Raw genomic sequence first — 27,498 nt, forward strand, 5'->3', positions numbered from 1 at the left:
GTGTGTATAGTCTGAGTTCTGCGAGTTCTTGGTCAATTGCGCCTAATGCTTGTAGGGTGTTGTTTCCTAAAATGGTCAGTCCACATATGAAGAAGTTCCTATTACTGGCACTGATCACCCCTGCGGCGCCTCCCAGGGATAGTGTCCCCAGAAATCCATATCCTAAAGAAGACCCTAGTGTGACAGGGGCCTGCCAGTCGGAGCAAAATTCTGCGCTGATGGCCCTGGTCACTATGCGTTTCTGGACATGCCCTTCACTTGGGCATGGAACCGTGAGAGGTCTGATTGTCCCTACGGAAAAGAACCTTGGAGGCCTGTCTGTGGCCGTCATATATACATTTTTAAATAAAAACACGTACCCGTCTTTAACCCGATAACATGCATTACCCCGGGGTCGTTTGACCACATGGCCCCATCTTGTGGAACCTTCCCTCCCCCTGGACTGTCCACTTGATTGTACCTCTTGGTGAGAATCAAATGGATATGTCCCTGAGGCTGAGCTTACGTGGGTGCTGTTGCACTTGCCACACATAAGCTGCCTACCCGCGGTGACTGCAATGCATTTTTGTTGCTTGCAGTCACAAGTGAAGTGTCCTTCCCGGACCCGGCACTCCTGGAGAGCACAATGTGCCTCAGCGCACGAATCATTTTTAGGGACAAAGGCATGCACGCACCCCCATCCCTCTCCCTTAAAACATTGTGGGTAGTTCCCAAGTGTCTCCTCTGGTTGGGGTCCCGTCCCCCTTAGAATTCCCGGCTCAGTGAGCTCTACACACCTTCCTTGTATCCCTTGCTTAAAGTACCCAATATGTTCTTTGCAGGGTGCCCCCGATGTGTCAATAGTGAATAACTCTTGTGGGAGCCACCCTGGTGTTGCGATGAATAGGGAGTTTACTGATCGCGCTGAGGGGTAACAAGCGGTCCTATTCCCATAAATCTGGATGTGTGTTTTCAGGAATAGGTTTCCTTCCATGATTGGTGGTTCTGCTCCCCTAACCCCCATATGTTGGAGTGTATTTACAATGGTCAGGGTTATTATCAGATATGTCCCTGTTCCCATATCGCTCTTTTTTTTCAACAGTATTTTACAATTACAGTATATACAGAAAATAAACAGGCAATTAAATTAAAAGTAGTTGGTTCCGACGTCTTGATAGTAGATCTGGTCCTGGTTCCTGTGGAAGTTGAATGAGCAAAACGGTATTTTTTAGTTCATTTGTCCTCATATAGTTTTAATTGGGTCCAGTGTTTCCAGACCCCCTGTCCCCTTATATCTATACAGGCACAGGTATCTCCGCTAACAATGACCTCGTAAGGTCCGTGCCATCTTGGGGCAAATCCTGGTTTTGCAGGAAGCACTTTTGTTAATACCCGGCTCCCGGCTTTTGGGACTTCTGGTAATATTTCTGAGTCCCCCTCTGCGTCGACCTGTGCCTGATTAGAAATTACGGACTGGCGCATCCCCTTCAATTGGGTGCTAAGGTCTCGGATGTATTGTCGGATACATCCATTCATTTGTATGTAGTCTTATCAAAAGACATCGCTTTCCCCATTAAAATCACATGCCATACAGTTCCGATCTTTATATGAGTACTCTTACACTATCTCTAATTTGATCATTTGTTTGCGTGCAAGCGCTACACCACAGTACTTCACAAAATAATTATGTCTTTATCAATGCCCAATATAGTATATGAATATATCATACAAAGTTGGTTAAGGCTTTTCAGGATTTGATGTTATTCTTGTGTCTATATGGCAGTGCTATACTGTATAATAAAAATAATCAAGCGGCAGTTGTATCATACCACTTTACACATCGTACCCGTGATATCCAAACCCTTTTAATTCAAGCCGTTTCTATTTTTAAACTGAGCTCCAGATCGAAACCCCCGCACTCTAGGAAAAGTAACAGGCGCCGAATCAAAATCAAAGCAGGTACAATACATACCAGTTATTTGATTAGGAACATTTTGGTTTCTTAACTGGCTAGATTTTAAGCTTTGCAATGCTTTTATATTTGGCAAACCTTGAACCTTGATGGCTCATGAAATTCCGACGGCAGTACATAATTTTAACTAGTTCAGAATACTAAACTATCTGACGTTCGCAAATCGCGATATTCTGCGATTAATACTGTATTTCACTGACTTGATATACTTTAAACTGATTCATAGACCTCAGTCTTTTGTTCCTGCTTTTCTACCTTTCCACAAAATAACTTATTTTCTTCTCTTAACTCCTCAACTAACTCTTATAATTTCTACTTCAAGACAAAGGAAAGAGCACATGCTTCCTTCCAAGGTTTAAATCCTTTCTTAACATTAAAACAAACAACAACAAAGCATCCACGCAACCACTTTGTTTAAACACACACACACATACACACATGGAAGCTTCCAAAAGTCATTCCACAGTACATCCTTTTTCATTCAAACTTATCATTTCAGACTGGGATGAGTGTAAAACATTCAAAGAGAATACTGAACATTGATTAAGACAATCGCTTTTATTCTTCTTTTTTCCAAACTGTAATTGACTCAAAGCAGAAGTAAATTCAAGAAATCCTATCACTTGAATCTTTACAGTTTTAACACTCTCCCAGCCCCCCTGAGGCTAAACCAAGGTGCAATGTACTGCACCTACTGCCTGTAGCAAACATTCCACAGGAACAAAGAGCTCCCTGCTCTCAATCTAATTACTACAACAACCACCTACATTCGACAAGCTACCAGATCTCACAAACACACTGAAATACAAAAACTAAGATCTCTCCTATCCATCTGCTGCCTTTCCCCTGGCGTAAAAGGCTTATAGGTTGCCTTTGGTTGTGCTAACGTCCCTCCTCTCGTGACTGGCGCTAGATTATAATTGTCTATGTTTTCTTTTGATGCTGGAGTGGCTGTATGTTTCTGCACTGACTCGTATGGGCGCCGAGGGTCCGTTTCCTCTGATCTCTGCGTTATCTCCACAGTGTGGTTTCTGTATTCTAATTCCCTCACTCTCTCCTGTAATACTTTAATTTGCTCTGTCTCTTTGTGTCTCTCCTCCATAGAGGCATTTACTTCCTCAATTAGTCCAGCTAACTGGGTCACTAATATTACTCCCATTACTTTTGTTTTGTCCCGTTTAACTCCGTCTACCCACTTTCTTTGATCTTCTAAAGTTTGTGATGCGTTCCACCCATTCCGTTTCATCTTTGCAACAATCGCTTCTCTGGCTAACAGATACTTCAAAATGAGAGCTACTGCAGTTTCTCCCTTAACAACGTGGTCTGCCATTTTTCTGTCTAGCAGTCCTGCAACCCCCGTATGCTGGCTGCTACAGTAAAAGTGCCTCAACTCTCTCCCTTATCTCCTGTCACTGATACTGCCCCAGCACCGTCTGTATTGCTGTAGGTTCTCGTAGTGAGGTTCCAGTGGGTCTCTTTCCCCTGGGCTCCCCCAACTATTCCTGACACCTCACGCTTGGACTATTTTGTGTTGTCTTATTGGGATGTGTGCTGGTTGTTTAGTGGGTTTGTCCGCCCCTGTTCCCAGCCCCTCTAAGTACAACGCCTCCCGCTCGGCCACCACCCCCACTAGCAGGGTTGATCCGTTACCCCAAAACCGGGTATCCTGCTATGGGCTGTGGTGTTCCCTACAGACGAACAAGGTTATCAAACTCCGCCCGGGTCCCTAATGGATCCTCCGTCGTCGTGTCTCTTGGTCAGGATGGATCGGGTCCCCTTTTCCTCAACACTTACACACATGTATTCTGTTATCAAAGCCCCTGTTATAGTTAGTAACTGTATCGACTCTGAGGTTGTTCGTCCCTTCAGAGTCAGTGTTGTTACCCGATTTACACTGTCCGTGCCTTGCACCCTGAGTGCCTGTGCCTCTTAGCGCCCGCTTCAAAACCCAACCTTAGCGTGGGAGATTTCTCCTCTTAACGTCCAGTTTAGGGTAGGGCACCTTGAGTCAAGCACTCCCTTGTCCTATTGCCTTGGCACAGACAGCGGTTTCATTTACAATCCTGGGTTAGTTACACCAATTAGTTCTGCATGCGGTACTTATCTTTATATTAGTCTTAATTCCTGTTATCAAATAGCCCAAAACCTGTTATCTTTACCTCTGGTCCTTTACTCCTATTAAAGTTAAAAGTTACTTACCTTCTTCCACGCGGTCGTTCTGACCTGTACCTCTTTAGTGCGGACTTCTGTTTCAATTTAAAAACTTAGGCAAGATTATACAGTTCTACAAGACAACAATACTTAAAACAGACAAACCCTAACCCTTAAAGGTACCTCACTTTGAACGGAGACCTGCACTCGCCTTTGACTGCTCTGGATTTGTATCAGATTCGTTTAAATTTGATCCCGACTTTCAAACTGTGGCCATCAGTCAGAAGTCAGATATCAAATCCTGCCGTGACTACGCCATTTTGTTGTAGGGAAATATCCCTTACCAGTGCAGAATAGAAGTTGAGTCGCAAATCAAGGTTCAAAGCGTGTCTTTATTGTACAATTACTGGGATCCCAGGGAGACCCCCGTAGCCAGCTCAGAAACAGTGGCTTGGCCACGTTGATCTCAATTAAATCACATCAGCTCTGGATCTTTATAGGGATCCAAAATTCGCGCGGGAACATTTGATTATGCCTTTTTTTACACAATGTATAAAGTGGTCTGTCAGTTTCAAAAGTCCCTAGGAAGTTTCATGGATTAGCATTTGTATGGTGTGTGTTCGTGTTAATGGGATTACTTGGTCCTGCCCCGGTGTCTAAATGCGTTTCCCATTACTATCTCTATGTGTCCTCTTATTTAAATTGGTCCTATTGTTCCGTGTCTGTGTTTCCTGCTTGTGAGATTGAGTGTTAATGTCATCCTGTCCTGTTGGGTGTCTGGGGTATTTCATTCTTAACCTTTTATCCTTATCTCTTAGTTTATCAGATTTTTATGTCTGCCTTGGCCGAATTGGTAATATTTCAGTGATAGCTTGGTTTTGATAACCCACTCTCTGTCTCGTTTCATAGGGATCTTGATCTTCCTTGGCCAGTTTAAAATGCAGCTATGCGCTGTTGCTAGGCAGATTAGGGATCTTCCGTAGTTTCTGAAATTCGTGAGTCTCTCAGCTGTCCAGGGGGAGACCCGATCGAATATCCATCCGGGGGTGCCCCTCTGCATTGTTGGCCCGTTATGAGTGGTGCCAATTAGTCCAATAAAAATATGTTTGATGATGCAAATATGATTTTCTGGAAAATTTCCTCCTTCAGCCCCATTTTGCCTGATTAAATGGTGCCTTTGCAATTAACTCTGTGGAGAACAAGAAGCGCACCTTCAGATTCACAACTGGTTTCAGTCAGCGTGCAGCTGGTCAGATAGTCTTTTTTGGGACTTGGATTGATGAGGAACTTCCTTTGTTTAACGGAAGTAGAGGCATTGAGGCCAGGTAAAGGCAGTGCATGTGGATCGGGGCATGGCTGACTGAGGGTGGCAGGGTGCTGGCAGTGTGGGGGATCGGGCATGGCAATCTGAGAGTGGCAGGGTGGCAGGGTGCTGGCAGTGCAGGGGGATGGGGCATAACTGACTGAGGGTGGCAGGGTGGCAGGGTGCTAGCAGTGCAGGGGGACCAGGGCATGGCTGACTGAGGGTGGCAGGGTGGCAGGGTGCTGGCAGTGCAGGGGGACCAGAGCCTGGCTGACTGAGGGTGGCAGGGTGCTGGCAATGCAAGAGAGATCAGGGCATAGCTGACTCAGGGTGGCAGGGTGGCAGGGTGGCAGGGTGGCAGGGTGCTGGCAGTGCAGGGGGATCAGGGCCTGGCTGACTGAGGGTGGCAGGGTGCTGGCAGTGCTAAGAGGATTGCAGAGGGAGAGTGGGTAGGTGAAGCCAGACCTATGAGGGCTTGTGAGGGACAGAGTGACAAGGCTGGACTACACTGGGAAGGTCATTATCTGCAGATGGGTAGGTCAAGCATGATGGTGGACCAACCTAGGTTATAGAGGGAAGGTCAAAGGTGATGACCTGAGAGTCAAGGGTAACAGACAGCTGGGGAAATGTAATGGAGCAAGGATCGATGCTGATGGTGGAAAGATCAAAGGTGACTGAGGGAGAGTGCAGTGCTAACTGCTTCCAGCTCCAGTGTCAATGTGGGAATGTCCAAGAACATAGCTGCAACAGCAAAAAGAGGTATCCAGGATACAGGTGGAGGCTGGAGATGTCCACAGTGGAGTGGGTGGAACCCAGGGTGTGGTCGATGCAGAGTATAGGGCTCCCTATTGGTTAAAAGATCCCAGATCAGGGGAGGGCCTGTACTGACCAGATCTCTGCCTGCCTTGCAACTGCAGTTCATCTTAGTAGACAAGATGGATCAAATGCACCCAATGCTTCATGCCAGCTGCTCCAGGATGACACAAGTTCCTCTGGACTGAGAGGCAAACCAAAGCCAGTAGCTTTAAAAGTGCCCATGGCACTGAATTTCTACACCACCACTCCATCCCAAGGTTCCACCATGGAGATGTGTGGCATCCTGCCATACACAAATGAATCAGGGAGGTCGCCAATGGAGTGATGGAGCGACACACCAAACAGGGCTCTGACACCCTCGGTGAAACCTAATTCCAACGAGAGCGAGGCCCCTGAAAGATCATTCAATTTCCTCCTCAATAAAAGCCGCAGTGAGGTGCCAGTGTAATCGACACTCTCATTTGAGACAAAACCTACATTCCTGCAACCTCTAGCACCTGGAAGGAAAAATGCTGCAGGCTTTTGACATGGGAAAACCCACGTGCATGGTTTTGTCAAAGCCACACATACTTGTGATCTGGAAGGAAGTCACACATGTCTCAGTGACACACGTTCCAAATGCCAGCGTTCACCAGACAAATATGGAATGATGTAGCTGCAGACACTGTTTAGAGGACAGCTTCTGATAGATAAGTGGGTAAGCACCACCTGCTGGTTTGGCAGACAGGGTCTAAACCCCCAATCTTACAAAAGTTGCCTAAAATAGAAACCTGCACATGTCAAGAGACTCGGAGACAGTGTCTAAGGTCACACAATAAATGGTGTTTCTTTAAGCCCATGTAACCCATCATTGGTCGCCCATGAAGTACCATGCTCTTAACTGAATCTGTCAGTTTGTACAACTCCCAATCTAATGTCCATTCAATACATATCAATAAAATTGTCTAAACCATATATTTATATGACTTATACATACAATGACCAGACACCAATGCCAGTTTGTGTCATTGGAATATTTTCCGCTGTTTTCTAACACTATGGGAGGGGACTAAGTCCTGCGGTGGGACAGGAACGTGGAATGTTTCCTGCTGCAGAAGCCAGCAGGAACATTGGACTAGTAATCCAGAGACCCGGGGTAATGTTCTAGGGACCAGGGTTCGAATCCCGCCATGGCAGATGGTGGAATTTGAATTCACTAAAAATCTAGAATTAAAAGTCTAATGAAGAACCATGCAACCTTTGTTGATTGTTGTAAAAACCCATCTGGTTCACTAATGTCTTTTAGGGAAGGAAATCTGTCATCTTTACCCAGCCTGGCCTACATGCGACTCCAGAACCACAGCAATCTAATATAATTTAACTCATTTAAACACTCTCTGAAACATCTTAGCAAGTTCAAGAGCAATCAGGGATAGGCAATGAATACTAGCCAGAGAAGCCCACATCACATGAAAGAATAAAAAACTACGTCAAATCCTCCGGCCCAATGTCATTAATTCTGCAAATGGGTGTTTTGCGCTGTCTGCCATGGCGGAGCAGCCTGATGGTGTGTAGTCCGCTGTCCGAGCCAGGTACCATATTGAAAAGACGCAAAACATCACTGACCCGCTGTTAAAAATGAAGAAGAATCTCTGGGAGTATTCTGAGAGCGGAAGATGGATGGTCTCCAGGACACCACATCTGGAAGGCCCACCAGAAGATGCTCCCTTGACCCACTGCTGTGGTGTTCTGGGCTGTAGCCTCAAGGCGTCCACTCACACTGTCAGGCTGATCCTGCTGGCTTGCAGAGAATGAATGCCTGTCCAGGTGTCCTTTGAGCAAGGCGCCCCAGGCCTTTGGCTCTGTGAGGTAATAGCCTCGTCATCAGCTTCCTGCTGCGTGATTAGCCAGGCGCCTTGTCAAAAAAATCTTATTGGCTCAATTGGGACACTCACCCTGATGCGCTATCAATAAGGCGAAAGACTACCGATATGCCAATATAAGTGTAGGCTTTTATTCACAACAGAATCAGGAGCAGATCCCAACAATTAACCGACCTGGACTGAACAAGGGGGAGGAGACAGCCACCTTTATACTAGGTGCTGAGGGGAGGAACCAAACTGGAAGGGGATGTGTCCAGGTATGACAAACACACACAACGGTGGTCCATATAGGACAAAGGCACAACTGAGGTCCACCACATTCACCCCTTCCTTTTAAAAAAACAACACGGGGGTGAAGCGGAAACAATATCACAAGTCCAGACGAACCGGTGGCTTGATCCGTCGTCGCGATCGTCGTAGTGCAGGTCGCAGAGTCGTCCGAGCAGGGAGCGATGTCGGCCCAGGCTCCGTACAGTGAGCGTCGAGAGAAGGCGCTGGGTGGTGTGAAGCGGACCGATCCGTCGTCCCGTCCAGTCGTCGGGTACTGCGTGGCGACGGCTCCGGCGACTCAAGCGAGCTGTACATAGGGGCGAGAGGAATGAGCAGTGGCCCTGGTGGCGTATGGGGAACAGTGGGAACCAGAGCTGGGGGGTGGGGGGCTGCAACAGGCTCTGGGCACACTACATTGGGGACAGGGACTGAGGGAGGAAGAGGCGTAGCAATCTCCGAATGGACGACACCAGGGACCGTGGGGCGGAAGGACGTGGTGACCTCCGGGGCACCCGCGGGTGCCAAGTCACGGACAGAAACCGTGTCCTCCCGCCCATCAGGGTACGCTACATAAGCATATTGGGGATTAGCATGGAGCAGTTGGGCCTCCTCGACCAAGGGATCTGCCTTATGGGTCCGGACATGCTTCCGAAGCAGGACGGGTCCCGGGGACATCAGCCAATCCGGGAGCGAAGTACCCGAGGAGGACTTCCTGGGAAACGCAAACATCCGCTCGTGAGGGGTCGTATTGGTCGCTGCGCACAAGAGTGACCTAATGGAATGTAATGCGTCCGGAAGGACGTCTTGCCAACGGCTGACTGGAAGGCCCCTAGACCGTAACGCTAATAGAACAGCCTTCCAGACGGTTGCGTTCTCCCGCTCTACTTGACCATTGCCCCTGGGGTTATAGCTAGTGGTGCGGCTGGAGGCAACGCCTTTGGCGAGCAGGTACTGCCTCAGCTCGTCACTCATGAAAGAGGACCCACGGTCGCTATGAATATAGGCTGGGAAGCCGAACAGGGTGAAGAGCTTGTTCAGGGTCCGAATCACTGTAGCCGTGGTCATGTCCGAGCAGGGGAAGGCAAAAGGGAAACGTGAGTATTCGTCAATGATATTCAGGAAATAAACATTGCGGTTAGAGGAGGGGAGGGGGCCTTTAAAATCAACGCTAAGGCGCTCGAACGCGCGAGTGGCCTTTACAAGGTGCGCCCTACCTGGCCGGTAGAACTGCGGTTTGCACTCAGCGCAGACCCTGCATTGCCTGGTAATCGTCCGGACTTCCTCAAGGGAGAAGGGCAGGTTACGGGACTTGACAAAATGGAAAAATCTGGTGACACCCGGGTGACAGAGGTCGTTATGGAGGGACTGTAGCTGGTCTAGTTGGGCACTGGCACATGATCCACGGGACAGGGCGTCTGGGGGCTCATTGAGCTTCCCGGGCCGGTACATGATGTCATATCTGTAGGTGGAGAGCTCAATCCTCCACCGCAAGATCTTGTCATTCTTAATCTTGCCCTTTTGCCTGGTGTTAAACAGGAAGGCAACTGACCGCTGGTCCGTAATTAAGGTGAATCGTTGGCCCGCGAGATAATGGCGCCAGTGCCGGACGGCTTCCACGATGGCCTGGGCCTCCTTCTCGACCGAGGAGTGTCGAATCTCAGGGCCTTGTAAGGTCCGGGAAAAGAAGGCCACCGGACGGCCCCTCTGGTTAAGGGTGGCAGCTAGGGCAAAGTCAGACGCATCACTTTCCACTTGGAATGGGATGGATTCGTCCACAGCGTGCATCGCGGCCTTCGCGATGTCCGCTTTGATGTCATCGAAGGCCCGACAGGCCTCCTCCGCCAGGGGAAAAGAGGTCGATTTTAGGAGCGGACGGGCTTTATCTGCGTAACGGGGAACCCACTGGGCATAATAGGAGAAGAAGCCCAGGCATCTCCTCAGTGCTTTGAGGGTAGTAGGAAGGGGAAGCTGCATAAGGGGACGCATACGGGCTGGGTCGGGGCCAAGGACACCATTTTCTATCACGTACCCAAGGATGGCGAGGCGGCGTGTCCGGAAAACACACTTCGCCTCATTGTATGTGAGGTTCAGGAGAGTGGCCGTACGAAGGAATTTTTGTAGGTTGGCATCATGGTCCTGCAGGTCATGGCCGCAGATGGTGACGTTATCCAGATACGGGAAAGTGGCCCGTAGTCCGTGCTGGTCCACCATTTGATCCATGGCCCGTTGGAAGACTGAGACCCCATTGGTGACACCAAAGGGGACTCGGAGGAACTGGTAGAGGCGGCCATCCGCCTCAAAGGCAGTGTATGGGCGATCCTCCGAGCGGATAGGGAGCTGGTGGTAAGCCGATTTCAAATCGATCGTTGAAAAAACCCTATAGTGCGCGATGCAGTTGACTATGTCCGCGATACGGGGAAGAGGATATGCATCTAGTTGGGTATACCTGTTTATGGTCTGGCTGTAGTCAATCACCATGCGGTGTTTCTCCCCCGATTTAACTACGACCACTTGCGCCCTCCAGGGGCTGGTGCTGGCCTGGATAATCCCTTCCTGGAGCAAACGTTGTACCTCGGACCGAATGAAGGCCCGGTCATCCGCACTATAGCGCCTACTCTTGGTGGCTATAGGCCTACAATCCGGGGTGAGGTTATCAAATAACGGGGGGGGGGGGGGTGATCTTGAGGGTCGAGAGACTGCAGGTGGTGCGCGAGGGGCGCTGCCGTGACGGCGCCTTGCAGACGGAGAGCGGGGGATATGGGCCATCGTACTGCAGGATGACGCTTCTATGATGGCTGAGGAAATCTAACCCCAGCAGTACAGCTGCGCAGAGTCGCGGCAGCACGAGGAGCCGAAAACGCTCGTAGACTGTGCCCTGTACCGTCAGCGTCACCAAGCAGCACCCGAGGACCTCCACTGAGTGAGAATTCGAGGCCATGGAGATGGTCTGGCTCCAGGGTCGCACGGGAAGGGCATATTGACGCACTGTGCGAGGGTGTATAAAACTTTCCGTGCTCCCACAGTCAAACAGGCAGTTTTCTGCATAACCATTTACCTTGATCTCCATTATGGACTTGGAGAGTTGATATGGCTGCGACTGGTCCAAGCAAATCGATGCCACTGTTGAATTAAAGAAGAATCCATCTTCGTCGCCGTCTGATGACGTCACGGATGAAGCTTTCTGCTCAGCTTGCCTTGATGCCAGTCTCAAAGATGGCGACTCCCGCACTTCCGGTGACCGCATCAAAGATGGCGATTCCCGCGCTTCCGGTGACCGCATCAAAGATGGCGATTCGCGCGCAGCCGCCGCCTGCATCAAAGATGGCCGCGCCCTCGGAGCACACATGGCTCCACGAGTCTTCAGAAGCGGCTTTGCTCGGCAGACTTTAACAAAGTGGCCTAGCTTACCGCATCCGGAGCAAATCGCGTCCTTTGCCGGGCAGTGACGCCGAGGGTGCTTAGGGAGGCCACAAAAGTAACATTTGGGCCCTGCTGGAGCAGCCGTCGCAGTGGAGCCATCGGTGGAATGGGATCCAAGGTAAGACCCGAGATTATGGGAGGCTGCTTCTAACGTTTCAGCCATCGTGGCCGTTTTCCGGAGGTCTAGGTCATCTTGTTCCAGCAGACGCTGCTGGATGTATGTAGACTCAATGCCCGCAACGTAGGCGTCGCGGATCAGATCCTCCGTGTTCTGAGCTGCTGAAACAGCCTTACAGTCGCATGCTCGGGCGAGGACTCGCAGGGCACGCAGAAATTGGGCGCACGATTCTCCTGGCTGCTGTTTGCGGGTAGTTAGGAGGTGTCTGGCGTAAACCACGTTAGGGCTCTTTCGGAACTGCCCTTTTAGGAGTTCGATAGCGTCCGCGTAAGTAGCAGCGTCCTGGAAGATTCCATAGACAGTTTCGCTTACCCGGGCGCGGAGCACGTGGAGTTTAGCAGCGTCGGTGTCGATGGCCGTAGCGGTGTCGACGAATGCTTCGAAGCAGTCCAACCAATGATCAAATTTATCAGAGGCTCCAACCTCTTGAGGGTCTAATGCTAACTTGTCGGGTTTTAGAAACTGCTCCATACTAGTAACTGTTGTGAATAAAATTGATGCGCTATCAATAAGGCGAAAGACTACCGATATGCCAATATAAGTGTAGGCTTTTATTCACAACAGAATCAGGAGCAGATCCCAACAATTAACCGACCTGGACTGAACAAGGGGGAGGAGACAGCCACCTTTATACTAGGTGCTGAGGGGAGGAACCAAACTGGAAGGGGATGTGTCCAGGTATGACAAACACACACAACGGTGGTCCATATAGGACAAAGGCACAACTGAGGTCCACCACACACCCCAACTAAAAGAAGATTCTGGCCAATGTCCTCACACATTGATTAATGGTTGGCACAGCGGTTAGCACTGCCGCCTTACAGCGTCAGGGACCCGGGTTCAATTCCTGGCTTGGGTCGATGTCAGTGTGGAGTCTGCATGTTCTCCCTGTGTCTGTGTGGGTTTCCTCCGGGTGCTCCGGTTTCCTCCCACAGTCTGAAGGATGTGCTAGCTAGGTGCATTGGCCATGCTAAATTCTCCCTCAGCGTACCCGAACAGGTGCCGGAGTGTAGCGACTAGGGGATTTTCACAGTAACTTCATTGCAGTGTTAATGTGAGCCTATTTGTGACACTAATAAATAAACTTAAACTTAAACATGCCATTGCAACAGCAATTTAAACTGACCAACAATAAATTGATCTGGGGCATTAAGCAGGAATCCAACACCTCCCAATTCTTCACTGACTAGAACTTTTACCCATAAATGCACCCTCCAGTGATAGTCAAATTTGTATTGTCTTCTCATTATCCATCATGCAGTGCACCTTATGTAAGATGAATACAAATCAGCAAGTATTATGTTACAACTAACCCAGCCTCCAGGTGTCTGACCTCAGGGCTTCCCGATAACAGAAGGACAAGGCATTCATGAAATCTGATATTGCAGCTCTGGCTGTTTAAATCTAAACCTCAGTCTCCTTATTTCCCCAGGTCTTGCCCTGCTTATAATTCAGCTTTTCCTTATGTTCTTTTTAGCATGCTCTCAGCTCTGTGCTGCTGCCAGGGTAACAGAGAAAGTGGGTGGGAGCAATGGTGGGGGGACTGGTTGATTGGAGAGAGGTAGCATCACTGTTGCTGGTGTAAATAGGCTTTGTGTCAAAAATATTTATAATATACATGGAGCAGTGGAAAAGAGATTGTGTCTAAGTCGAGTGAATACTGCAAATAGCAGCCCTTTAGAACAGCCTATTTCTATTTTAGCTTCTTCTGCTCTTATGCCTTGTCATCCATCCATATAAATGTTTTATTTCATTGATTTTATGAGCAATTTTAAACCTGTATGTGCCCATATTTCATAGAGAGCGAGAGAGTTTAATTCCAGATGACATGATGCTTTGATACCACTTATAAGAATCAAAATAGTAAGAATATAGTAAAATTAACTTTAACGTCCTTTTTTCTGCACTTTACAGTTCAATTTATTTGGTGAATGTTTTCACTCAGCATTCCTGGCTGCATTCACTGTCCATCCAAGTAGTCCTGAGAAGGAGGTGCTGGACCTTTCGAACTAGTGATATCTTTCAGATGAGATGTTAAACCGAGACCCCTCCTAGGTGAGCATGGAAGATCCCACAACACTATTTGAAGATGAGCAGGGATGTCCATCCCAACATTTATCCCTCAGCCAACACTAATCAACAGATGACATGGTCATGTCTTTCATTGTTGCACATATTGGCATAAAAAACCTGCATAAAAACAGTGACCTATCTTCAAAAAGTACTTTGTTGGTTAGGATGTGCATGTTTCCTGCCAGTTAGATCTTGCTACCTTGTGCGCCATCTGATTGTGCAAGAAAGAAGGAAATGTGTGTGTGAGTGCGGTGCAATATCTTTGGTTGATGTGCGTGCCATGGTTCAGTGGGGATAGCACTGAGAGGGACAACCAGTAAAAGGAGTGCATGAAACCTGAGGACTAGAGTGTGGGTCAATAGTTATTTTCACTGGTGGATGAATAGGGAACAAGGGAACAGAAACCAAAGGATTTCACTGCCCTTCTTGGCAGCAGATTTTTACGATCCTGGCGAAGGAGACCCCCTGTCAGTGGGTTCCCTGGCGGCACAGCTGGCAAATAACTCATTGACTTCGGTGGGACTGGAAGATCTCACTGGCGGCCAATGGTGAGCCATTTCCGCTGCCGGAAAACATGCCGCGGCAGAAAATCCCGGCTCAAGGATTATTACCGGAAGAGGAAATGGAGAAAGGAAGAGGAAATTTCTTGAACATAGAGCTATGAGATGGTGGAATATTAACTGCCTGTGTTTTTTTGAGGTAGAGACTAAAACATCTTTTCAAAATGAATGCAATAAATTTTTGAAAAGAAAGGAAAACCTCTTTCACCCGGAGGGTCGTGGAGGTCAGAAAGGGAGTGCCTCACTGCCTCAACTCATTGAAAAGGAGTCTGGATATGGACCTCAAATGCCATAACCTGCAGGGCGACGGACCAAATGCTGGAAAGCGCGATTAGGTTGGTGGCTCGTTCTTTGGCTGGCACAGACAGGATGGGCCAAGTGGCCTCTTTCTGTATGGTAAACTTTCTATCATTCTATAATTCTAGTTTGTGCCTGCTATTTTTAAGTTGTAAATTTCAAGTACAGGTCAGTTCTGAGTGAAATCCCCAGTTTCAGAATTGTCGCTTTCGAACAGCATCTCAGTCCAAACTAAAATCCAAGGAGATAGAGAGAGAAATTGGGCCTGTTAAAAGCCCACCAGCGAGCAAGGAGCCAGAGCTCACTTAGTACAGGGGGGTTCTGGTTTCAGAGTGAATATCAGCAGTTTATTGGATTAATACTAGGTAGGATATTGGGGCTAATGTACATTACTATCAGTGAGTTAGTATCATATGATTATGAGGGGAATTTGAGTGTCATCACTATTAATATTCATTGTCAGTGTGACTTCAGCGAGTAACCATTAGTGGAATTAAAGTTGATCCCAGATCTGATTCCCCTCGGAATATGCTTCCCCCAGTGTTGGTTTCTTCTCTTCACCACCTTTGGTTTCCGTTCTTCTCTGCCCTCAGTTTTCCATCTCTCCCAAGTCCCTGTTACCCCTCACTCCTGTCCTCAGTTTCTCCCATCCTGGGTTTACCCCTCTCCCTTCATGTGCCCGCAAGTGGCCTTCTGGCTCTTGCAACACCTCGCACAACAGCTCCAGGCCCGTAGCCAACTCCATCCTGTACACCAACACTTCCTCTGCACATCTCAAGGCCAAGGCCCACTGTTGGGCAGAAAGTGTGTGCTGTAGCTAAGTTACTGAAGTCAGTGTTTTAGATCACTGGTGCTATTGTTCTTCAAGCTGGCACTCTGTTGGAACCAGCGTAGGGGACCAAAGACAGAGAGCTCAGAGCAAGAATGGGCGAAGAGTTCAAGTGATGAACAACACATTCCTCCTTTTTTCTTTATTTCTTTGTATCTTTGATGATATCAGAATTGATGCATGGGAAGTCCTCACTACTAACCTGAGTGCCTGGAGGTAAGCAGTCAGGAAGGGAGTGGGGAAAAAAAGAGGGCAAAAGAAATGATTAGGTAGTATAAAAAAGAGCCTGCCGCAAAGAAACAAGATCAGTCAACCTCAGGCCAGAGCCATTCATTTAAGCGGAAGTTGTCCTCTAATTCACAACAGTTGATTTGCTTTGATTTATTATTGTCACATGTGTTGGGATACAGTGAAATGAATTATTTCTTGCGTGCTGTACAGATTAAACATACTGTTCACAGAGTACATAGGGGAGAAGGAAAGGAGAGGGTGCAGAATGCAGTGTTCCAGTCATCATATTGAATGGCGAGGCAGGCTTGAAGGGCCTGGTGGCCCACTCCTGCTTCTATATGTTTTGTCTGTATAACGTATCAGAGACAATACTTTTCACTGAATTATACATGTGACAATAATAAATCAAATCAAACAAGATGATGCCCTGCACCTCTCGGGTCTGGGGTGGAGTGGAGTGAAATACAGGGATACTAAACATGACAGTGCGTGATTGAAATTGATTGAGAAAACACACGCAAGCTCCTGAAACTGCCTAATGAGATTGCTTAAAGCCAGGACAGAGCCGCGGAGAATCAGAGATGAGGCAAGAAGCTTAGCCTCCTGGTGAACCGACTGGGTGAATCAAGAGAGAATCAGGTATGAACGTCGAGGAGAAAACAGTTCCACACATAGTCCTCTGGGCGCTTTGCAATTCTCAGCTTTACTTATTTCCGTTAGTGATTTATGAGCAGGTAGCAAAATTGCTCTGTCACGCACATAAAAATCTGGAAAGCAGAGTTGACTGGAAAGGAATTTGATGTGAACACACCTCAGGGACAATGCGCTCATTTTTGATTCACCATTTCGGATCATGATTTTGTTTCTACGTGGTCCTGGAATTAACTGCAGAGCCACCGCAGAACCTCAGAAAGACCTCGTCATTCTCATTTAATAATACTTGATGGCTTAAGACTTCAAACACATGCCATTCCCACACTCACAAGTTATGAAAAGCAAACATGGACAAACTTCCCTTGAGGGTAAATGGTAGCTTTCAATAAAGCAATGTCTTTAAACGATGAAATCCTAATTGTTCTACCCCTTGAGGCAGTGCCTGAAAACAGTACCCAATGTAAATGTGAGATCAGAATAAATTAATAACTGTCTGTCAAAACTGCCAACAAACATAAGGTTCTTCCAGTGCAACATGTCTTTCGGTATCATCATCCTAACTATATTTTATTTATGGCATTGTAGCTGCACATTTCCCATCGCTATAAACAATGACCCTATTTTGAGGCAAGCGATTAACTCTAAAGCTAACCCGATTAGCTTCTTTCTAAATTATTAATTTTCAGGATGTTACACTCACCAAGGTAAGGAACATGAAAATATATTCGTTCTTCCTGCGTTCTCAGAGCAAATCCACAGTTGGGTCTGAATCTTGTACCCGTTGGGTGTGTGCAACTTGTGGGCCCAGAAACGGAAACACGATATGCACTTCCGGCCATGAATGGCCCCCTGACCATGATTTCATACTGGCTGGCCAATTAACTGGCAGCCAGTGTGAAATGTGCCCTAATAAAGGCTCAGTGCTGCCCTGGGGTTTGGGAGGGGGGTACGGAAGGGGGAGGCAGGAAGAGGGGAGGCGCCGAGAGACGTGAAGGTGCTACTTCAAAAAACTATGGGGGGTGGAGGGGGAGTGGGGGGGAGGGGGGGGTGGTGTCATGAAGGCTGACAGCTGCTGTGGAGCTGCCTCAGGGAGCTGTAAAAATGAAATGAGCTCAATAAAATGCTGCAAGCTGTGTCAATACTGCAAACTCAAGCATCTGATACCAAACCACATGGCTCCTCATCCCTCAAACATCTTTCTTTATTTTATCGTGCCCTGGATGAGGTTTGTGACAGAAACGTGGAGGCTGCCCGGCCGACTAGCCTTTCCGCCAACTGCAAAAGTGGATGGGCCACATGAAATCACTGGCAATTGGTTCCTCAATGGGCTTGCTTCCGAATCACACTTACGCATGCCCATTGTAATGTTGCCCGTGATCACTAGGACACGTGTGCAACATCCTCCCAGGCGATTTCACACGATCCCTGCAGGTTCAGCGTAAAATTATAGCCTCAGTGATAGTGCGAATCAATGATAGTACTATGGTTCAGTAATGCTGATGATCTGTGACACATTGCTGTGCCCACATTTATTGCCGCATTTGAACAGTGACTCAATTTCAAAAGAAGTTAATTGCTTATAAAGTGCTTTGGAGGTCCTTATGCCAAGAAAGGCACTAAATAAATCTAAAGCTTACTTTCTTATTCTAAGCCAAGAAGAGTTAATGATCTTTCAATGTGTGGACCCAGGATACTTGGCGGGGGTGGGGGGGAGGTTCCCTATTCTTCTTCAGGAAGTGATAGTGACTCTTTCATGTGCATCTAAAGAGGCAAACAGGGCCTCAGCTTAATGAACAAAGAACAAAGAAGGGGTGGCATGGTGACACAGTGGTTAGCACTGCTGCCTCACAGCACCAGAGACCCGGGTTCAATTCCGGCCTCAGGTCACTGTCTGTATGGTATTTGCTACCAAATAAACCTGTTGGACTTTAACCTGGTGTTGTTAAAACTCTTACTGTATGGAGTTTGCTCAGGATAGGGGGACCCTATCCTGGTTCTGGGAGGGAGGGGAGGGGGTGAGAGCAGTGGCACAGGAGATGGGTCAGACATGGTTGAGAACCCTTTCAACCACAGTGGGTGGAAAACTACAATTCAGGAAGAAGGAAGACCTATCAGGAGCGCAATTATGGAAAGTGGTATCATCAGAACAGATAAAAGAACTGAGAGAATGGGATGGAGCCCTTACAAGATGTGGGGTGTGAAGAGCTGTAGTCAAAATGGTTGTGGGAGTCAGTGGGCTTGTAATGGATGCTGGTGGACTGTCTATCACCAGAAATTGAGACAGAGAGGTCAAGGAAGGGAAAAGAAGTGTCAGAGATGGATCATGTGAACGTGATAGAGGGATGCAAATTGGAAGTGAAATTAATAAATTTTTCCAGGTCCAGACAAGAGTATGAAGCGGCACCAAAATAGCCGTCGATGTACCAATAAAGGAGTTGTGGGAGGGAGCTGGAGTAGGACTGGAACAGGGAATGTTCCACATAACCCAGAAAGAACCAGGCATAACTGGGACCCAGGTGGGTACCATAGTCACATATTTTATTTGGAGGAAGTGAGTTGAGTTAAAGGAGAAATTGTTGAGTGGGAGAACAAGTTCAGCCAGACAGAGGAGAGTGGTGGTGGCTGGGGATTGTTCAGACCTCTGTTCAAGGAAGAAGCGAAGAGCTCTGAGGCCATTCTGGTGGGGAATGGGGGTGTAGAGGGATTGGACACCCATGGTAAGGAGGCCAAAAGAGAAAATGCTGGAAAATCTCAGCAGGTCTGGCAGCATCTGTAAGGAGAGAAAAGAGCTGACGTTTCGAGTCCAGATGACCCTTTGTCAAAGCCCATCGCCCAACACTAATACTTGATACTGCCTTACCTTGGGTTTCTTGTAAGAACCAGACAGGTACCATCGCACAACCTGTTTCATGCGACTGTATGCGTTCTCTTCAAGAGCAGCCCTGGGGGAAAATGGAAAGCAGATTTCAGAAGCTTCAACTGCAGGTAGCTACAGACAGGGGACTACTCAACCATTCATGGTCCACAAAGCCAAGCATCTTCTGTAAACTGAAGCATTCAAATAAACTTCAGCATTTTGAGTTGTCCACTGTGAACCTTGGACACCAGGGTTTTCAAGAGTTGTCGCCACTTTAAGGTTGACTGCATTTGAAACTTATATTTTCTCAATATCTGCCAGAGTAAAGTTAAAGGAATCACAGGATTTGTTGTTGGACAAACTTCTGGTGAATATCAAAAGGAATAGCAGTACAGGAGAAAGAACATTTCCATTCTTGATACCCAGTGTCAGTATTATGCCCTGATAGGTTACGCTCTGCCAGGTTAAGTATAGCGTAGTTAGATGCAGGCTTCATGGCATTTTAATCCCGCTTCAAGGTAATAGAATTAGCATTACGAGGAGTTTCATTTTTACCAGAATGTGAGGGTTGATCGCTCTACTCAAATTATAGATTGTATAGTGTTTAAAGTTTTTTTTCAGTTGCTAGTGGATGCTAGGGAGAGACTACTTTGCAAAAGTATACACTGGACTACAAGGGAAGATACAAGTTTAGAGACCCCCAATTCTGGCAATAACTCACAACCTGTTTGGGTATTCTGTTTGTTTGGAAAACTAGGCAAGTGTTCAGGATGAAAGGGCAACGTTGAAAAATTACTGGGAGATGAGCTCCAAGTGGAGCTAGTAAAGATAGTGAATGGTTGACTTTTCAGTGAAAAATAAAAAAGGATGGAAATCTTACAATTGCTTCATTACCTTATATTTCCTTATACTACTGCACAAAGCTTGTAACTTCTCAGTGACACACAAGTTTAATTAATAAAAATAAGATTTTCATAATGTGATTGGAATGACTGCAGGCTGCCATAGCAGTAGCGTACACAGCAATTAAAGCATGTGGGAATCTGGTACCTGTGTATAGGAGACAGAGTACAAAAGCCAGGGTGTTAAACTAAGCCGATATATAAATATCAAACAAACTGTCCCGGCCTTGTTGGAATGATCATATGACTGATCTGTAAGGTTTTTTTTCCTTTTATATTTTATGTTACTATATGTTGTAAGTTCTGCCCCATCAAACAGCCATAGGTCAAGTGGCAAGGATGGTTTAGGTGCTTCCTCAACACCACATGTCAAGTACTCCCAAGACACATAAAGCACATTTAGATATTGTACAAAATTCCCTCTGCATTGTCTTAATGAAGCACTCCCTATTTGCTTTTCTTCATTGTTTTGGTCCCTTTCAGTGAGAATATCAATTTAACATCAATAACATTTTATATCCTGCATGGTCACTGAGACAAGCAACTCTGAATCAATCCAAGGGCTGAATTGCAACCCAAGTCTAACAACCTACAGCCCAAATGCTTCAGAGTCTTAGGTATTTATGATGGTGGAACAATCACTCCACTTCCTCCTCTTCCTCTCTGCCATCTCTACTTCCTCCTCTTTCTCTCCATCACCTCCACCTCTTCCTCTTCCTCTCTGCCACTTCCACCTCCACCTCCACCTCTTCCAGTCAGTCAGATTTTTCTTGACTCTCCATATTGACCAGGGTACAGTAATATTAGCCAGCAGTGTTGTTCACTGCCTGGTTGTTTTTCCAATGCTGAGTTGCCCGTGTCACAAGTCCCATTCCCAAAGCCATAAGCTGCCCAAAACTCGCATTTATCTCAGAGGGACAGGGACACATCAGAGAGTCAATGTGGCCCTAACTGGGCACAGGTCATGCTCCATTTCAGCCAGTCCTCAGTTCAAGCTTCCAGTAAATCACAGCCAGGCGTCGCCTAACATCAACTGACAAAATCGGGGGTGAAGTGGTTTCTGGGTGCTCTGGTTACCCCAGGTACTGATTATTCTGGTTGGGAGGTGAGCTGGTTAAAGCTGTTTTTTCCCTTCTGGGATGTCTGTCACCTTTAGCCATGTTAGGCTTGCTGGCCACCTCCTCTTCCCATTGCTGGAAAGAGGACATCTCTCCTTTGGCCTACAGCCTTCAGGAACTGCTTCCAGGCAAGGTGTCATTGAACCATGGTGAGAGATCCTATGTATGCTTAGCCCTTTTTGCTTCAGTCTATGCAAAGACTTCATTTTAAGATATTTCTGCCTATGCAACTAACTCTGCCAAGCTTAAAAAATTGACTGCTGACTTGACTACATTTTAAAGCTCAGAAGGCTAAAGGTGCATTCCTGAAGGGTACACAATTCAGGCAAACAACAGCAGCTGCAAGAATTGTTTTTCTGAGTCGGAAACAGCCTGTGAAAAACATTTCCAATAACGAGATAACGGTTGAAATATAGTTTGGAACTGTGTGTTCAGTCTTCAGTTTGTTTTTGAGATCCAGTTCAGTCTAGTACAGTACAGCTTGCTTAGAAGCCAGTCTCTAAATTTGCTTTTTCTTTTCGCTTCTGTCGTGTTAATTTCTGTTCAATAAAATAAAACCATTTTAAAAATCGTATCAGTGCTGTGCCCTCGTCTATGCAAATGAATGAAGGGACCCAACACATGGAGTGAAATGACCTTTCCTAACAGGGCAGCCATTTCTCCTTTGCCTCCCTTGATCCAGATTCCCTTCTTTCAGCCTGGTACCTGCAGGCTGAATGCTGTACATGGGACTTTCAAAATGGTGGGTCATAGTGAGCGGTTGTACACTGACCCACCCACCACTCTTAATCAGCCAGCTTGACACTTAACTGGCTTTTATTAGTGTCACATTTCTGTTCTGTGAACTGGCTTTTACTCATATAATTGCCAAGACGCTCCTCTGCCTGTCGGTCCATATTGGTGACCATGACACCCACTGCCCCCATCCCCTCCACCCAACCCCCGACACACCAGATCATCCACCCAATCGGTAAAATTCAGGCATGGCGCATTGGGGGGAAAAAATCAAAGCCGAATTAATGTAGCTTTAGCCGGCAAACTCCTGAGATTTGATCTACAAAGCCATGAACCCAGTCTGTTTTGGTTTGGTGGACTGATTAGACCTGGCACTTGTGCATTTCCACTGCATATGAAAAGAAAGGCCGCCTCGGAGAACCTTCACTCAGAGCTGAAAGCTTTTCTCTGCGATGGGAGGACTGCAGCTCTTCAGAGAGCCCTGTTGTAATCTGAGTGGCATAAACTTGCAATAAGCACAAGCTTGTTCAAACCACCCCAGCAGGCACAGACATTGCAAATGATTTGTGTTGCAGACTGAACGACCGAAATGTCAAATCAGTGAGAAATAACCCTTGAAGTGACCGAATGATCAAATGTTCCATTGCATGGCTAGGAATGGACAGCAAGGACACATCCAACAAGTTTAAAAATATGTCATGATCATTGCCTTCTTTTGACAATAGGAAGAAATGTACTCATATATGGGAAGTATATTTTAGTCAGAGTGACTGTGTATGATCCAGGCAGGAACTTAGGAATGCTTCTCTACTGCAAGGAACTTCCTGGAGAACACAACACCACATCAGTTATCAAGCACAGAGAAACCCTAACTGAAGAGGACTACTGAGCACCAGGCATGGCAGGAAGCAGTGAACAGATTCAAAGCAGTTGCCCACACCAATAGATTTGGGTGGCACGGTGGCACAGTGGTTGGCACTGCTGCCTCACAGCACCAGGGACCCATGTTCGATTCCCGGTTTGTGGGTCATTATCTGTGTGGAGTCTGCACATTCTCCCCGTATCTGCGTGGGTTTCCTCTGGGTGCTCCGGTTTCCTCCCACAGTCCGAAAGACGTGCATTGGTGATGCTAAATTCTCCCTCGGTGTACTCGAACAAGCGTCGAAGTGTGGCGACTAGGGGATTTTCACAGTAACTTCATTGCAGTGTTAATGTAAGCCTACTTGTGACACTAATAAATAAACTTAAACTTTAACTTGAGGTGGAAAGTGCAGTCGGTTAGGACTGAGGGAAAGTGGCAAAGTAGGTACCAATAATTTGGAACTGTTCAGACAATGGAGGGTGAGTTGAATTCAAACCCAGGACAGCAGAAAGAATCGTTTACAAAATGACTGATCTATCTGGGCCAAGTAACCATCAACTTTAATGACAGTTGCACATCTCTGACTTCCCTCACCTTAGCTGTTTAACTTTAAGGTCTAAAATTCTCTCGCTAAACCTCTTTGTCTCCACCCCTTTCTCTTTTAAGATGCTCACTTAATCCTTACTTATATAAGACATAAGAACTAGGAACAGGAGTAGGCAATTCAGTCCCTTGATCCTGCTCCACCATTCAATACAAACATTGCTGATCTCATCTCGGCCTCATCTACACCTTCCTGCTCGCTCCCCATAACCCTTCATCCCATTACTAATTGAAAACCTATCTACTTCCTCTTCAAATTTATTTTGTATTCCAGGATCCACTACATTCTGGGGTAAAGAATTCCACAGATTCAGGACCCTTTGAGTGAAGTATTTCCTCCTCATTTGTGTCTTAAATTGGCCATCCCTTAGCCTAAAACTATGGCCTCTCATTCTAGAATGTCCAACAAGGGGAAACATCCTCTCTATGTCTACCCTGTCAATCCCCTTTAGCATCTCATATATCTCAATTAGATCTCCTCTCATTCTTCTAAACTCCAGTGAGTATTGACCTAAACCATTCAATTTCTCTTCATAAGACAAGTCCTTCATCTGTGGAATCAATCTAGTGAACCTTCTCTGAACTGCCTCTAATGCATTTACATCCTTCCTCAAGTAAGGGAGCAAAACTGTGCCCAGTGCTCCAAATGTGGTCTCACCAATGCCCTATATAATTGTAACAGCACTTCCCTACATTTATATTCTATTCCATTAGCAATGAATGCCAAAATTCCATTTGCCTTTCTTATTACCGGCTGCACCTGCATGCTAACTGTCTGTGATTCATGCACAAGGACACCCAGATCCCTCTGCCCCAAGATTCTCTCCATTTAGATCATAAGTTGCCTTTTCACTCCTCTGACCTAAATAGATAACCTCACACTTATCCACGTTAAGTTCCATTGGCCGGGTTTTTGGTCACCCGCTCTAATGTCTTTCTTTAACTTGGGTGGAATTTAATTTCCTCCCTGTGATAAGTTTGGTGGCAGGGTTGGGGGGCGTGGGGGGGTTGTGTCCTAAGCGGTTGTTCCCAACATCTTCTTGTCTCCACCTTGATTAAGTCTGCAGTGGGAAGGCCCGTGGACTGCTTTCCTGCCCCACTGCCAACGGAAGTTCTTAAGAGGGCAATTAATACCTTGGGATGTTTAACTACACTTAATGTTATTGAGGAAATAAGACACAAGATAACATGTACATTATGAAATTGAATATACTGGAGCTGTATACATGCAGGAACAACTGTAGTTTGATGAGAGAATTGGTCAAAGTTCAGAAGGTTTGCTCAGATCCATAATTTTAGATTATGATGAATCAGCTGTTCATTATCTCCATAACAGTTCGAATGTGTCGAGGCAGAAGTTTTGCAAGTAAGTAAAGAATTTTATTCCCATCCTGCAGAACGGTTGAACAAATAGAAAAACAGAAAATAAACTTGGGATTGGGTGAGGTGGAGGGAATAGAGAGGAGAAGCTAAGAGAGCAGGATAGCAATAAGGGAAATGGTTATCGGAGTGTGGTAAGTAACAACAGAGTGTCCAAACGTAAGAGTGTGCCAGCAGTTAAAATTAGAGCTTGTCAAAATAATAAGACAGAATTAAAGGCACTCTATCTGATTTCACACAGCATTCGCAACAAGGCAGATGAATTAATGACACAAATAGCAGTAAACATGTATGACCAAATGGCCATGACAAAGATGTGGCTGCGGTGTGACAAAGATTTGGAACTGAAAGCTCAAGGGTTTTCAGTATTCAGGAAGGATAAGTAGAAGGGAAAGGAGAAAGGAAGTGGTGTCGCACTGTTAATAGGGCAGCATGATGGCACAGTGATTAGCACTGCTGTCACACAGCACCAGGGACCAGGGTTCAATTCCGGTCTCGGGTCACTGTTTGTGTGGAGCCTACACATTCTCCCTGTGTCTGTGTGGGTTTCCTCCGGGTGCTCTGGTTTCCTCCCCCAGTCCAAAGATGTGCGGGTTAGGTTGATTGGCCATGTTAAATTGACCCTAGTGTCAGGGGATTAACAGGGTAAATATGTGGGGTTACGGGAATAGGGCCTGGGTGAGATCATGGTCTCGATGGCCAACTGGTCTCCTTCTGCACTGTAGGGATTCTATGATTCTAAAAAGGATGTTTTAAGTACATTAGTGAGAGAGGATTGTAGATTGGGAGATCAAGATGTGGAATCAGTTTGCATGGAGTTAAAAACTGCAAAAGACAGCAGACATTGGTAGGAGATATTTATGGGCCACCAAATAGTAGTGGTAATGAAAGGCGCAGAATAAATTAGAAACTAGAGGTGTAGGTCACAAAGGTGATACAGTGATCATGGGGGACTTCAGTTACATAGAGACTGAGTAAGCATAATTAGCACTAACGCTGAGGAGGACGAATTCCTGGAATGTATCGTTTTCCTAGAATAGTATGTTGAGGAACCAACTGGAGAATTAATTATTTTGGATCTAGTATTGTGCAATGAAAAAGGGTTAGTTAATAAATTCATTGTAAAGGAGCCTTTAAAGAAGTGACCAGAATATGATGGAATTTTGAATTAAATTTGAAAGTGATGTAGTTCAATCTGAAACTAGGGTCTTTAATCTAAACAAAGGAAACTATGAATTTGTGAGGGAGAATTGGCCGAGGTAGATTGGGGAACTACATTAAAAGGTAGACAGACAATGGCGAATATTTAAGGAGTTAATACGTGGCTTGCAACAAATTTACATTCCTTTAATGCACAAAAAGCCAGCAAGAAAAGTAATCTAACTATGGCTTAATAAGTTAAAGATTCTATTAGATCAGAGAAAGAGGCATATAAAGTTGTCAAAAAAAGTAGCAAGACTGAGGATTGGGAGCATTTTAAAATTCAGCAAAGGAGAACCAAAAATTGATAAAAAATAGAGAAAATAAAACACGAAAGTCAACGAGTGAGGAGCATTCAAACAGACTGTAAAAGCCTCTATAGGTATTTAGAAAGGTTAGTAAAGATAAATGTAGCCCCATTATAGACAGAGAATTGAGAATTTATAATTTAGAACCATAGAATCTCTACAGTGTAGAAGGAGGCCATTCAGTCCATCAAGTCTGCATCTCTGAGAGAGTATCTTACCCAGGCCCACCCCCCACCCTCCCTCCCTATTCCCGTAACCCCATGCATTTACCATGGCTAATCCACCTAATCTGCATATTTTGGGACACTAAGGGGCAATTTAATATGGCCAATCCACCTAGCCTGCACATCTTTGGGCTGTGGGAGGAAACCGGAGCACCCGGAGGAAACCCATGCACTGGAAGAACATGCAAACTCCACACAGACAGTGACCAAGGCTGGAATTAATGAGTGTTAAATACTGTGAGGCAGCAGTGCTAACCACTGTGCCACCGTGCCGCCCGATAAAGGGGAGTAAGGAAATGGCAGAAAAACGAAACAAATATTTTGTGTCTGTCTTCATAAGATACAAAAGATCTTCCCTGAAATATTAGGGAGCCAAGGGACTAGTGAGTGTGAGGACCTGAAAGAAATGAGTATTAGTAAGAAGTAGTTCTGGAGAAATTAATGGGTATTAAATATTATATTATAATATATACATAAATAAAATAATATTAAAAGTTGACAAATCCCCTCGACCTGATCACCTGCATGAGTGTTGAAAGAGGTGGCTGTAGAGATTCACAACCCTATCATTACCGGCATTCAAATCCCCCCTCAGTGCCTGCACTTCCCCACCACAAATAGATGAGCTCCCCCCGACCCCCCTCCAATCCGATGAGGCTCCCCCTTGGGCCTGCCTTAGTACTGCACCCGGCACAGGAGGGAACTGATAGTTGG

The sequence above is a fragment of the Mustelus asterias genome, chromosome 9, assembly GCF_964213995.1.
Source record: "Mustelus asterias chromosome 9, sMusAst1.hap1.1, whole genome shotgun sequence".
NCBI classification, from domain to species: Eukaryota; Metazoa; Chordata; class Chondrichthyes; order Carcharhiniformes; family Triakidae; genus Mustelus; species Mustelus asterias.